At 40.2% G+C, this 15,402-nt stretch overlaps 1 pseudogene; it reads right to left on the minus strand.

Annotated features, from left to right (window-relative positions):
• Nucleotides 1-4,427: 4,427 nt before the first annotated feature.
• LOC121433872 lies at nucleotides 4,428-5,654 on the minus strand (annotated as a pseudogene).
• Nucleotides 5,655-15,402: the final 9,748 nt, after the last annotated feature.

Consider the following 15,402-nt stretch of genomic DNA (forward strand, 5'->3'; position numbering starts at 1 on the left):
GGATTAACTGGGGTGAGAAATGGAAGACCAGGGTAGAGGAGAGAATATTCTAGGAGCATAATTAACACTAAAGAACTTTAAAAGCAGTGCCATGGAAATCTAATACTGTAGACTTTCTAAAATATATAGAAACACATATAATATACACAGTAAAAGGTAGTATTAGTAGAGTCATCCTATAATGAAGCAGTGAGTCCCCTCTAAGACATCTTAGGTGATTAAAAAAAAAAAAGCCCAGTGCTATGAATGGCTTACCTCTTTTGGAATTGTTGGTCAGTAGAGTCCCATTTTAATTTATAATTTTAAACATTATAAACTATTGACATTTTGGGGGGGTTACTCTCTAGAACTTGACATTAAAGCCCTATTGTTGAAGACACCATATCCTTAAAAAAATTGAAAAGATAAGTCGGGCAGTAGTGGCACGCACCTTTAATCCCACACTTGCGAGGCAGAGGCTGGTGGACCTCTGTGAGTTCAAGGTCAGCCTGATCTAAAAGAACTAGTTCCAGGACAGGCTCCAAAGCTACAACAATACCCTGCCTCAAAAAAGCAAAAACAAAAACAAAATTGGAGAAATATATTGGGTACTTACCTGGAAGCTTCAACACTGCTGTTTAGGTTTTATAGGACTGAAATGTTCTATGAATACTACTTGAATAAGAAAGTAATCATTAGTCTTACACAGCTGAGCAACTCTGCTCTCTGAGCAACAACAATGACTGCTCTGGCAATAGTGGTGATGTTATGGGAATAACCAACCACTTTCTGATTGTATTTGATGCCCACTATACAAGATGGAACTAATGCCTGACACTGTTTGCAGGATTAAACATGTCATGTGGCTAGGGAGCATATTCCCTAGGGGAAAGCCTGCTACTACTACTATTCTAAATGGACATAGTATTAAGCTGACTTATTTCAGCCTTCATCAAGAAAACTTCGTATTTTAGTATATAGTGATTAATATAAAGACAATCAACTTATCAACATGTGGAGAATAAAAGACTGCCGATTTACTGTCCCTAAATGTGACATTTATATCATATTTTATTTTTTACAGCTCAGAGATCATCACAAAGAAGTGACAGATGATTAGTAAAATCCAAAGATGATAGATGCATGCAAGGAAAGAGTATTTTCCAGATACACAGAAAAGTTGCACACATGAATTTACTGCAATTATAACAACATGCATAAAACTTGTGCAAAATGAAGCCAGTCAAAATCCCATCATGGTGGTAAACATGGGCATATAATCCTACTCCAAACTGAGGAGTTATTGGCAAATTAGTTAGTGACTTCTGGAGAGGGAAGAGACAAATTTCTTTGAAGATGCAGAAAAATAGAAGATATCCTGAACTTACACAAATACAAACAGCACAAAGTAGATTAGTGGGTTTTATAAAACAGAGCAGCTGAAGCTGGAAGGAGAGAATGATGAGGGGTAATTTCAGCAGAAGTAGGGTAGAGTTCATCATAACACATCACATGTTTGTATGCCCTTTTCAAATAATAGAAAAATAAAAGAAACTGTTAATAGAATTCAAAAGAAAAGTAAATGAGAGAGGAAATTATTATTCATTGACTCCTTCCATGGGACTTGATGGAGTGCTGAGTGATGCAAGCATGAAGATGGTCCTGTCTCACTGTTATGACTTATGAGTTTGTTATAATTAATGGAGTAGTGCTAATACAATACTGTTAGCAAAAGTAAATATATTTTGCTAATGATTACTTTTCTTTGTAAGACTCTATGAATACTAAGAAATACATAATAATCTGTTTGGGACTACAGTTTCATATAGAATAGATTCATCAACCTGCCTTTTTGCCATTTAATTGATCTGCTTCTTTATTATATACACTGTATTGGTTAGTGAATCTGGGTAATAACTTAGGAAATTGGATAATAACAGTACTTTGACTTTTTTTCTTTAGTAGTACTGTGTTGGCTATATTTTGCCTTTTGATATTCTATGTAAGCTTTGGAATAAGTTTGTTGGTGTCCACAATATTAGCCTTGTATCCTTCAATTTTTCTAAAAATTCTTAATAATTTGTATAGCTATTTTCTTATTTTTTATGTTTTTTAGATTTCCTTGTTTTAAATGTCATTTGTGAAAAAGTACTTTAAATTTTTAATTTGTTCCTTATAATCTATATCCATTTTCCTGATGAGGGCTGAAATAAGTCGGCTTAATACTATGTCCATTTAGAACAGTAGTAGCAGGCTTTCCCCCTAGGGAATATGCTCTCTAGCCACATGTGTTTTAATCCAGCAAACAGTGTCAGGCATTAGTTCCATCTTGTATAGTGGACATCAAATACAATCAGAAACTGGTTGGGGTTATTCCCATAACATCTGCACCACTAATGCCAGAGCAGTCATTGTTTTTGCTCATAGAGCTAACAGCTGTGTGAAACCTATGCATTTTCTTGACGCATTGCATTAGCTAGGGTTTGTAATAATATTTCAAATAGAAGGACTAAGGATGACATTGTGATAGATCACATATCTTAGAAAGAAGAGCACATAGTTTCCCCTCACTAAAGTATATTACTAACTTTTCATGAAAAAATTGAGGATGAGCTTTATATTCCAAGTCTGCTCATACTTTCAAAAGTCATGAACAGATTTTAAGAGAAGATAGTTCTGGATTTACTTATATGGTTATATGCATGATTTATTATATGAATATCATGAATCAATTTATTTATTTTTCAAAGTCAGGTCAGCACCCACTACCAGGAATAAATGTCATGTGATATAGTGATTATTTCTGTTTGATGTTGTGTTCACATCACTGAAGGTTTTGTTGAGAATTTTATATTTTGGGGCATTTATAGCCTACATTTTCTTTTTATAGTTTTGCTGCCCTTGATTAGTAGGCTAGAAATCTAAAGCACAGCCTGAGAGAAAGACAGCCCCAAAAATAGATGAAAGAGAAATGAAGTGTCTATGTGTGTATGCACGTAAATATTAACTGATTTTCTTTGCTCAATTAGCTCTTGCTATGAGCTGCCTGCAAGTGGACTCATTTTTATAACTTCAACTCTGTTTTCCTAAAATTAGAAAGTCAGAACTATTGAGATATACTGCTTCCAACACACAATTCTTCTCATATATAAGAATTTCGGGAGGATTTCATTTTGCCCAAACAGATCTGAAAAATAGTAAAGATTTTTTTCCTACCCCAATTCAATCCATCATTCTCTCTGTCTCTCTCTCTGTCTCTGTCTCTCTCTCTCTGTCTCTCTCTCTCTCTCTCTCTCTCTCTCTCTCTCTCACACACACACACACACACACACACACGCATGCACAAACACATACACACACTTTTTACAGCAAACATATGGTAACCTCCTTAGTTGTTTCTGTCCATACCATTCATTCTACCATAACTCTAGATTAACTCCCAAAGACTTGATTTTGCAAACCTCTTGAATCCTTCATTACCTTCAACTGACCTCCTTTATAGCTGAATGGTAGGATGGTTGTATAATATTTACAGATGTAGAAATACAATTCTTGTGCTTGAATGTATTTTGACATATGTTGGATGACACATTTTTTATTTACTCATCTTTTTCTTTATTCAAAAAGTGAAATTATTTTGTACTTTCAGTATCTTACAATTCATTATGATAGAATGTTAGTCAAAAAACAGAAAATTTAAAATGAGGTACATAATAAAGACTTGACCAGTTTCTAAAACAATGAAATATCATGATACCAAATTATATTTGATTACAAATATAAGTGAATATCATTAAGTTTTCTTTGGGGTAAAGATTGGTGGGTAACTTACAGTACAGAGCATACATTTTATGTCCTCAACCCCCCCATTTCAAAATAAGATTTTACAATATGAAGAGTATTAGTGATATAATCAAATTCAATACACAAAAACAAATCACCACTCACAAAACAGACAGTAATAAAAAGAAAACATTCATGGTGGAGAATGCAAATCAAAATAGCCAAATGAACTCCTCTAAGAACAGGTGTCTGATGTCCGAATTTTAATTCAAATCATCTTTTAGGAATATTATGTACATTGCCATTGTCCTTTTTTAAAATTGGTCACTGGGGCTTTTATTTTTCACATAGAACCACTGGAGAGGTTGCCTGTGGTTACTCCAAAGATTACTTTGAAGGAAAGAGGGTAGAGGACTACAGACACGAGGCCAGAAATGAAGTGAGAGAAACCCTGATTTGGATCAATAACATGGGATTTCTAGCAGTGATCTGGTTGGTCTGTTGTGTCTTCAAACTTTTTTCTAAGGAAATAGTGGAACGGAGGTGAAAGAGGTGAAATGGATGGGCAAGCACTGGGTGATCTCGAGCCCATTTGATGACGAAATTTGGGACAGAGTCTGAGCAGCTGTGGTGATTGGGAACTGCAGGCATCTCCAGCACATGCTTTACTTGGTCAGAGGGTTTCTGATGGGCCTAAAAGCAAACTTGGCTTTGCTGCCCAGATCCTCCTCAGTTCTTAGAATCTGATTATATTTGGCCAGGTGTTAGGATCAGCAAGGTGCACCAAGTGCCACCACTGAGTCAGTGATGAAAGTATCCTCAGTTTCTCCAGGAAAAAAAAAAAAACAAACAAACACTGGATTGGGCAAGCTGGTCTTCCTGCAGAAATTTAGTCACAAAGCTGATGTGGTTCATTTTAACCAGCTTTGGCAATCTGTTTAGGCTTGGTCACTGTTAGACTATTACCAACCACCTATATGCCTGCACTAGTTGTGAGTTCCAGTCAAGCTTCTCCATCATTCTTATCAGAGCCTTCAAAGGAGACTACTGGATGCTTCCAGATGAAGGACTTACACAAGTCAGCCAACTAGCAAGGTATCATGCACCTGTTTGGTGACATTAGGAGACTTGAAGTACAGGTCATATTTGTCTGACCTGAATAATTGAGAGGCAGCCACATCCATGCACATGATGACCTGCGCAAGATAGCCACCCTTCCCAACTGTGCTCTTCAACAACTCAACAATTCTTTGTTCTCTGGAAGATTAGGTACAACCCTGCCATCATCACCCACTTTAGTGGCATCTTTCCTGCATTTCTCTTTGATGACCTTCTTCAAGTTGTGATAAACCTTCATTCCAATGTGCATGACTACCCAGATACTGGATGCATCCACCAGGAGGATCATGACCTCTTGTGTGGACAGCTTGCTGCCAGCATGAAAACCTCTATTGATAATGTTAAAAACTAGCACTGGCAGGATGACTTTGGATTTGTCAGCTAAGTCAGTGATGTGACAGTACTGGGAAATACCCTTTCCAAAGTCACTAGTTTTACAGACAACCAGGGATACCACCAGGATGACATTTGTATCAAATTTAGATTTATTTTCAGACCCATCCATGCCAATTATCAATTTGTTGATCTTCTGTTGCACAACATTGAATATCTCACTAACTAGAGCAAGTGCAGTAGTTTTGTTGATGTGCTCAGCAGCCTTTTCTATATACTTCATTATTATTGTCCTAGAGTTCTAGAGCCTCATAGATACCAGCAGAGAGACTTCTGGGCACAACTTGGAACAGACATTTTGACGCACAGAGATCAACCTCAACAGTGTAATTCCCATGAAAATCAAAGATCTCTCTAGCATGAATCTTAAGAATAGACATTGGATTGCTTGAAGTCTATGCTGCCAAAATATTAAAATGACATCAGCAATATTTTGTTAAAGTTGCTATTCTGATCTCATTTTAAACAAAAATTTCTTATTAGCAAGACTAACTAGCACAGCTCCACTCAAAGGATATAGTGACCAAGTAGTAAAATGAACTAAAAACTCTGGGAACTCTGTATAGTGGTCCAGAACTGTAGTCTTTTAAAAAAGACTAGGAGTTTAAGTTCATCCCCAGAAACATTTTAAATTAGGCCAGCCTAAACTCTATGACACACTATCTCAAAACAAATAAATAAACCATCAAAACCTTTGGAAGGATATTGGTATCTTCTCATGTGATACTAAACTAATAAAAAAAGTTATTAAGAAAACTTCTTTTTGGTATTTATACCACAAGGTCAGGGTGTTTTATCAAAGCAAAAGAAAGAAATCTAGAAGAATAAAATGTAAGGAATATAAAGAAATAATAATGTCAAGAAACTAAGAAGTATTCCAGTTGTATAATAGAGCAGGCACAACCTCAGGGTTTGAATTATCAAACAAGCAATTCAAAGAATCTATAGTTATTTTGCTGAGAGGGGACAGCAGCCATGAATGGAAAAAATTCAGAAGTGAAAACGTTGGTACAGAAAGTACAAATAATGCATGCATTGATAGCAGCAAGAATGTCATTAGTAGGGGAAAATTAGTGTATTTGAAATTACATTGATCCAAATTAATCATACTGAACCAAGTTTGGTGACATTGGCCTAATTCCAGCTCTTAGAGAAACTGACCCAGGGGAAATTCAAGTTCAGGGACTATTCAGACTAGGAATGAGTTCAAGATGAACTTGATCAACTTAGCAAAACTGTCTTTAAAATATCTTTTTACATTAAAAAAAATGAGGACACAGCCAGTAGTAGAGTGCTTGCTGAGTACCTTAGTTAGAATTTCTATTGCTGTAATGAGACACCTTGACCAAGAGCAATTTGAGGAGGAAAGGTTCATTTTGTGTGAATGTCCATATCAGAGTTCATCATCAAGAGCAGTTAGGACAGAAACACAAACAGGGAAGAAACCTGGAGGCAAGAGCCGATACAGAGGCCATGAGGAGTGCATTCTACTGACTTGCTCCTCATGGCTTGCTCAGCCTGCTTTCTTAGAACACTCAGAATTACCAGATGGGTCCTCCACCATGAATCACGAATTAAAATGTTCTACAGCCTGATCTTATGGAGTCATTTTCTCAATTGAGGTACTATCTATTCAGAAGACTCTAACTTGTGTCAAGTTGATGTAAAAACTAGGCAGTACATTTAACATGAGAATGATACCTTGGAAAGGTGGAGAAATAAAAAAAGAAAGAAGAGAGAGAGAAAAATTAAGCAATGGCCCATCCTTAAATGAATCACTAGTCCTCATTACTATTTCCCAATGAGTTTGGTTAGTCATTTTTTTCCTATATGCTAACTCCACAAAATTAATTGTGTTCCCAAACACAAGTTCTGTTTTTATCCATCTTTATGATTTGTTTTCCATTTCTAAGAAACATTTTCACTCTGGTACATAAACAAGCTTACAGCCATTCATAAAGAAGAAGTTCCTCTAACATCTATCAAAATTCTTGATCTGATTTTATTTTAACAATGCTTTCCTATCCCTCCATTCTTAGACCATCAAGGCTCAAGTTTTATGTAATATTCAATCTATGTACATTGATAGGAATAAGTATTTCCTTCTTGCACTCCATTTCCATGTTTCTTTACCAGCTATACAAGACAAAATATGGTTATTAAGCTGCGCATTCCCTTGGCGTAGGCTTAGTAGTCTCTGCCATTGCTCTAGGTATGCATAAACCAGTCAGCAATTAATTACTAATAATGACCAGAATAACAGAGGATAAATGTTTAAATCTTGCTTCCCAAATTAATATGTAAAGCCTAGCTGTCATTGTGATGGTATATGGAAGGGGGCTTTTAGTTTGTTTGTTGTTTATTTATTTGGTTTTTACATTCCTACAACAGTTTTCCCTCCTTCCTCACCTCCCATTCCCTACCTCCACCTTCCTTTTCCCATCCATTCCTCCTCTTCTGTTTCTCTTCAAAAAAGAGCAGGCCTCCCATGGATATCAGCCAGTCATGAAATATGAAGTTATAGTGAAACTAGGCTGTTGTAATTGGAGCAGCAGGGCTGCGTCCCCAGCACCCCAGCCGCCAGCACTGCTAGCTTTACCTGAAATAATTACACGGACACTGTATTCTTTTAAACACTGCTTGGCCCATTTTCTATCTAACTTCTTCTAGGCTAACTCTCGCACCTGGACTAGCCCATTTCTTATAATCTGTGTAGCCCACGAGGTGGCTTACCAGGGAGATTCTAACCTATGTCCATCCTGGGTCGGAGCTGTGTGCCTCAGAGAGCAGAGCCCTCGCGTCCGCCCTGGAGATGGGAGCATGGCGTCTCCGAGCTCACTTCCTCTTCCTCCCAGCATTCTGTTCTGTTTACTCCTCCCATCTATGTTTTTACCTATCAGGGCCAAGCAGTTTTATTGCTTAACCAATGAAATCAACAGATTGATATATGACACTTCCACATCACTTCCCCTTTTTCTGTTTAAACAAAAAAAGGAAGGCTTTAACTTTAACATAGCAAAATTACATATAACAAAACAGTTATCAAGCAAGAATTATAGTTACAATATTTATATCTATTTCATCTTTTATCATAACAATGGAAAACTATAACTATAACTATCTATCTATTCTGCAACTCCATCAAAGACTGCAGAAGAATACAATATTACCTAAGCAAACAAAAAGTAAGCAATTTTTAAAACTCTAGAAATGACAGAGACATCTTGCTGCCTGTACAGTCACCCAAAGTTCCTCTGTACTGTTGGGGCATCAATCTTCAGCCTTCAGGCCCATAGTATCCAGCAGACATTTCCATGAAGCAGGAAAATTCAAAGTCAGTTCAGTCACTATCTGTTGTGTCCTGCAGAATGTCTTACAGACTCCTTCATGAATCAGGAACCCCGAAAGATCATCTCACCTTTAGGCAAGTTCAGTAGTCTTCTCTCTGTGGGTTCTCTGTTTCCAGTTTATGCAATAGTCCAGGCAAGAGCAGTTTCTTGCCCAAATGGCTATCAAACTCCATAAGGATCCTCTTCGATGCCCATCTTCCTCTTGAAGTAGATTGGTGCTGCCAGGAGCAGACATGTCTCATTGTCATGAAAAGCCCTAAATTATTAAAACATTTAAAATGCCATATTCTATAATCTTTGAAAAAAATATGAAGAATGCCTATCTAAAATATATCTATGTTCCTCTAGAAAATCTTAACTAACATGACTACAAGCTTGACTATTATGATTATCTATTAACAAGCTATATATATTACATTTTAAGTGAACTACACAATCACAATACCTTAATCAAGATCAGAAACACATATACATATAAAAATATTGACCTTAAATTTATATCACTAAAGCAAAATCCATGTCAATGCAAATTATTCATACCTATATCATCATCCCCCTTTAAATGTAAAAGAACATTTATAAAACATATTTGGGAACATGGAAGCAGTTTTTTCTCTCCAAACTGCTTCCTGCTGAATGGGGGCACTGTTAATCATATCTTTCATGGGGTAACCTGTGTGCCAGGGTCATTTCAGTTGGCAGTTGAATGAAGCAATTTTTTGAGGGTGTTCACAGCAACTTTTCAGGAGGGTGTGGTCTATCATACCACATTGGGATAGAAGCAATCCACAGACTCTCACCCTCTGTGAAAACAAAATAAGAAACTCCTTTCCAAAGCATCATGTCCTTAGATCCAAATTTCAAAGTCAAGGCATTTTCAAAATATCTATGTTGGATTAGTTCAGCAGCATTTATAAACAAATATCTTTTAGCAGTTGTTGCTCTTTTCTCAGCATTCAAACAATTCAAACAGAGCATAATAGCATACAGTATCAAAAGTCTCTGTGTATTTTCCATCTTTGTGTGCTTTATTTTAACTCTATTTTGTTTATTTTTACTTTTATTTTTTGCTTTTTGAGACAGGTTCTCTGTATCTTTGACCTGGAATAACTCTGTAGACCAGGCTGTCCTTGAACTCTCAGAGATCTGCCTGTCTCTGCCTCACAGGCATTGGGAGTAAAGGCGTATGCTACTACACCTTGAACTCACAGAGATCTGTTTGTCTCTGCCTTCTAGGCACTGGAATTAAAGGCGTGTGCTACCACACCTTGAAGTCACAGATGTCAATCTCCCTCTGCCTCCCAAGTGTTGGGATTAAAGGTGTGTACTACCACACCCAACAACTCTCTTCCTTTTTTTTTTGTTTTTTACTTTAAGAACTTCAACTTTTAGCCTGCACATATTTTTAACACACTGTAAATCATTTAAAAATTTTCTTTGTCTTTGAATCTCTCTTTACTCTATATCTCTCTTTTTCTGACCACATGAGTCTTTAATTTACCAAGCAATCTCAGTAGGACTAAACCCGTGGCTTTGCCGGCTAGCTGTAGCCCATTCTTTAGCTTTCTGTCATTCCAACCCTGTGGCTGAGGTACCAGCCAGAGCCACATTCAGTGCCTCAAGTCTACAGTGTTTCAACGTCCTTGCCATCAAACAAGCTGCAACAAACAACAATCAAGTCCTCTCTCTGTTGCTGGCCCTCCTACCTCAAACAGTCAGTGTTTGCCCTGGCAGGACAGCCCAGAAAGCTGGCATTTTAAAACAACACAGGTTTTTTTCCTGCTACTGCTGAAAACAAACAAGCATTCAGTCGGCTTTTATCAACACCATTTAAATGTTTCCTGGCAGGACCTCTTAAGAGCTGCAGGGTTTTGCAGCTGAAGCTGAGTCAGGAAGTTTCTCTTAGATGAGAGCACTTGCTTGTTTCTAGCAAGCAGAGCAGACCTGAGAAATCACTGCTACCAAGAAAACATGCTTTACTCTTTCCCAAGCTTTCTCAGGCTTTCAGTGGATTCAGTTGTCCACACATCTGGGCGCCATTCTGTTGTAATAGGAGCGGCGGGGCTGCGTCCCCAGCACCCTGGCCGCCTGCTAGCTTATGCCCCAAAATAATTACATGGAAACTATATTCTTTTAAACACTGCCTGGCCCATTATATCTAGCCTCTTCTCGGCTAACTCTCGCATCTGGACTAGCCCATTTCTAATAATGTGTAGCACCAAGGTGCTCTTACCGGGAAGATTCTAGCCTACGTCCATCCTGGTTTGGAGCTTCATCACATGTGTCTGCCCGGGAGTGGGGAGCATGGCGTCTCTGAGCTCACTTCCTCTTCCTCCCAGCATTCTGTTCTGTTTACTCCTCCCATCTATGTTTTAACCTTTCAGGGCCAAGCAGTTTCTTTATTGCTTAACCAATGAAATCAACAGATTGATATATGACACTCCCACATCACCTGGCCCCACTTTTTTTTTCTTCTTTCTCCCCCTTTCCTTGGAAAGTTTTCAAATTAGAGTGAAGTCGCACTACTAACGCAATGAGTACTTGGATGTCTTTCATCTGAACTCCCCAGCTGCCAGTGTGTTGCCATTTTCCGTATCCCAGTGAGTCTGCACTTTGATGGACTTTATTTGTGGAGTCTATGGAGATTAGGTTAAAGCCTTGTGAGTCATCACCTCTCATTCCAGCTGTGTTTTCTAAGAACAGGACATTCTATGACAAAGCCATAATTTAGATGTCAATGACAGAAATCCATTGACACACTATTCTTTTTTTTAAGAATGATTTTTATTGAGAAAAGGAGAAAAAAAAACAAGTTTCCACCTCCTCCCAGCCTCCCATTTCCCTCCCCCTCCTCCCACTCTTCTCCCCCTCCTCCCACCCTTCTTCCCCTCTCCCCACTCCTCTCCCCCTCCCTCTCCAGTCCAAAGAGCAGTCCGGGTTCCCTGCCCTGTGGTAAGTCACACTATTCTTATATAAAATATAGTCCTATTTAAATACCACAGTTGCCCCTATAATGTCCCCCTTTGCATTCTTCTTTTCTGACCCAGGAGTCAGCCTAGGAATACACATAGCTATGAATCAGCATGCCCAGCTTCCTCCAGAGCCCCTGCCCCCAGGCTGTCTCTCAGTGAGATCCTGTCCCTGTTTCAATCACCAATCTGCTAGAGATAGCTCCTGGCCCCTCCAGCCTTCTTTTGGCTCCTTTTCTCCTTTTTATCCTTCCTGTGTTGGTACCAGTCCAGGACAGAGCCTCTGGTTTATATCCTTTCCCAGAGCCATGCCTGCCAGTGTCTGGGGAGAAGCACCCTTGCCTGGAATCATCCAGACCTGGATCTCAACTGTGGCTCCCCCCAAACCCTGCCCAGTTTCTGCTTTAGAGACCTTTGTGTTACAAGATGCCCTCAAGGCTTCACTGCCATCCAGGAGGATCTGCCTGGATGCTGTCAGAATGCCTGGTTCAATGTATACCCGGTGGAAGGAAGCATGTGTATGGTACCCAGCAGTGTTCATAGAGCAGGGTGATATGGGACACTCAGCTCCTGGATGTCCCTTCCCCCAGTCTGACCCTTCCAGGGCTGACAGAGACCAGACCTCAGATTAAGAATACAAGGTACCAGGCTGTCTGAGACTTCTGGACATACCTATGATGCCAGCACTTTGCCTGAGATCCTACCCACCCTGTCCAGTCATTCCGTGAACCTGATCATCACCCCTAAGTTTGGCCAACTAATAACATTTCTCCCCAACATGCTATACTAGAAGTGTCCCCCAAAGCTCTGCTGGGTTTGGGTGTCTGAGGCTTCTGTCAACCCACAGCAGGAAGGACCAACTGCCTGTGGAGCACTGTTGACATCAGATCCCTAAGTAACATCTGGGTCCCATTTAGCAGCAGAATATTGAAAAGCTGGGCTGGCCATCAGCCAGCACCCAGCAGGAGGGGCAGGGCCACCACTCCCTTTCCAGGGTGATAGAATTGCCTGGGTCTCTGGAGGCCCACTCAGTTCCCGCAAGAAATCCCGAGGAGGCGCGGGGGGGGGGGGAGTTGCTTCAGCTGGCAGGGCCATATTGAGTTCCCTGAAGACCCATCCCTGTCTGCCTTTCAGATTTTCCAAAACAATAGAATGAGTGCTTCTTAGACGTGATGGCAGAGGGCTAGGGGGCGCTCTGCCTGCATAGACTTAGAGTTGAGGGTAGAGCCTCCACCTAGCACAAAAGGCCAGGCAAACACAGCTATCTGTCACTCATCAGCACACTGTGCACAGGTGGACCAACCATTTGCCTACCAAAAGGATGTGTGGAAAGACAAGAAAAAACAGTCTTTATCAGGGAAGCAGAGTCTGGCAACTGAAGGTAAACAAAGCAAGCTCTACTTGGGCAATGATGTCTGCCTGCTGCTGATGCAGTGACTGCCAGGCCGACCCAGCAGGGATGCTGCTGTGACTACAGGTTCATGCACAAGGAATCAAAAGAGCAGGGATCGAGTAGCTCTCAAGGACCAGACAGGCCTCTACTATTGGGGAAACTGAGGTCCCAATGCACTGGGACACATAACAAGATGATTTCCTGAGCCATATAAGTTGGGGATTCCACCACATGTTGTCTATTTCCAGTTTGCAGAGGTCAGACCTGTGAACTCCTTTAAGGTCAGGGGAAGTTGAGTGACTTATTCAGACAGAAGTCCTCAGATAGGTGCTGTCTGGGAGCTTGGCACCGATTGGTAAGACTGAACTGAGCATCGAGCTAGGAGAAGGCAGACCTAGCACAAGGAGCCAGCTCCAGGAAGATGGGAAGATCTGGAACGCCGTAGCCTAGCATGTGAAGGTAGCTAACCTGTGTATGGCATGGGGAGAGGTGTTCTGTCTTTGATAACCTATACAGTACCAAGGTGACCCAGAGATACTGTCATCTTGTGACCTCCCTAGTCTAATCAGGAATCCTACCAGAATACCTTTGCTGGAAGGTAGGGCCATATATAGGGGGTGTGGGTGGCAAGGCCATGGTATCCTTGAATAGTTCCCAGACACAAAGAACCATGACAAGTATCTTAGAGTTTCTATTGCTGTGAAGAGACAACATGACCATGGCAACTCTTATAAAGGAAACCATTTAATTGGGGGTTGGCTTACAGTTTCAGAGGTTTAGTCCATTATCATGATGGGACATGGCAGCGTGCAGAGATACATGGTGCTGGAGAAGGAGCTGAGAGTTCTACATCTTGATCCATAAGCAGCAGAAGCAATTGTGTCCCACTGACTAGATTTGAGTTTCTAAGACCTTGAAGCCCGCCACCACAGTGATGTACTTCCTCCAACAAGGCCACACCTCCTAATAGTACCATCCTCTGTGGGCTAAGCACTCTAACACTTGAGTCTATGGAGGCTATACCTATTCAAAGCACAATAAAAATCTAGCATGGGCCTCTGTACCCTTGACAAATAGGGGCTCCAAACAATTGAGTTTGATTTAGAAAACACAAGAAATGTGGCCACTGCAACCTTTTACTGTACCTTGGAGGAATCTGGGCTTGACAGAAACTTTTAGAAACATCCTTCAACAAATCACACAGTTTTTAGTTTTTAAGGGCTCTAGGGAGGGCAGCTTTTGCACATAAACTCATGCTACCTCCATCACACCCCGCCTTTCTGGGAGCCTTCCTCATGCCAGTAGATGTCTCAGGCCTCCTTTTTCTGTTCTCAGGCCATGTGGGGTGTGCTACTAGAAGGAAATCTATTTGGTTGGCTCCCATGGTATGGTCCAGGTAGTCTAACCATGGCTGTCTCACCATGGAAACAGTAAGAATCTGGCAGTCATCATTTGCAAGGCTGGATGTCTCAGCAGTCCCATGCTGGGACTTTGGAAGCCTGAAAAGGTTGATTCCAATCTCAGCGAAGGAGTCCTGCAGCAATAGGGTGTATGAACTTGCCAGAAGGAGTGAAGGCACCCAGGCAAAGATCAGCTTCCTTCTTCCATCTTTTTTATATAGGCTGCCACCAGAAGGAGTGGCCCAGATTTAGAGTAGGTCTGTCAGTCTCAAATCCTACAGATTTAGGGTGAGTCTTCCCACCTCACACGATCCAATCAAGAATGATCTCTCACAGGTGTGCCCAGATGCTGGGACATTAGCTGATTTCAGATGGAGTCTAGTTGACAAGCAAGATGAGCCATCACAAACTTAATGTTAAGTTCAATTTCCAAATGTAAACAATATCCAGGTCCTAGTTATGGCAAACATGATATAACTATCTAACATACAGCTGCAAATGCAAGATATATCTTACAATAGGTGGCAATGTATCTTGAGGGACATTCTATTAGTATCTCAGCTTAAATATGATAACTACCAGTATTATCTCAATTGATTCTACTTTACAAGATATAGAAATAAAAGAAACAAAACAAATATCTGCACAAACACATTCTTATTTTTATTTTTTGTTTGTTTGTTTTTTTCAGACAGGGTTTCCCTGTGTGGCCCTGGCTGTCCTGGAATAGCTCCCTCTGCCTCCCCAGGGCTGGGATTAAAGGCATGCACCACCAACACCTGGCACAAAAACATTCTTAACAAAACATGACAGAAATACTCATGTTAATAATAATCCTCATTCCTGTAACTGGTCACATGGCCTTGGATGATATAAGTAGTTTACTCTTCTACCCATTTTGTATTTCCTCCACCATAAATAAGAATTTAGGTAGGTCTTCCTTCTTCTCCTGGAGGAGTGACCCATACCTTCATTTCTGAAGGGTCTGTGCCCTTTCTCATCCTGCCCGGATTAGG

Source organism: Microtus oregoni, unplaced genomic scaffold, assembly GCF_018167655.1.
Source record: "Microtus oregoni isolate MIOR12 unplaced genomic scaffold, Mior012 000041F_ref0000270, whole genome shotgun sequence".
Taxonomy (NCBI): domain Eukaryota; kingdom Metazoa; phylum Chordata; class Mammalia; order Rodentia; family Cricetidae; genus Microtus; species Microtus oregoni.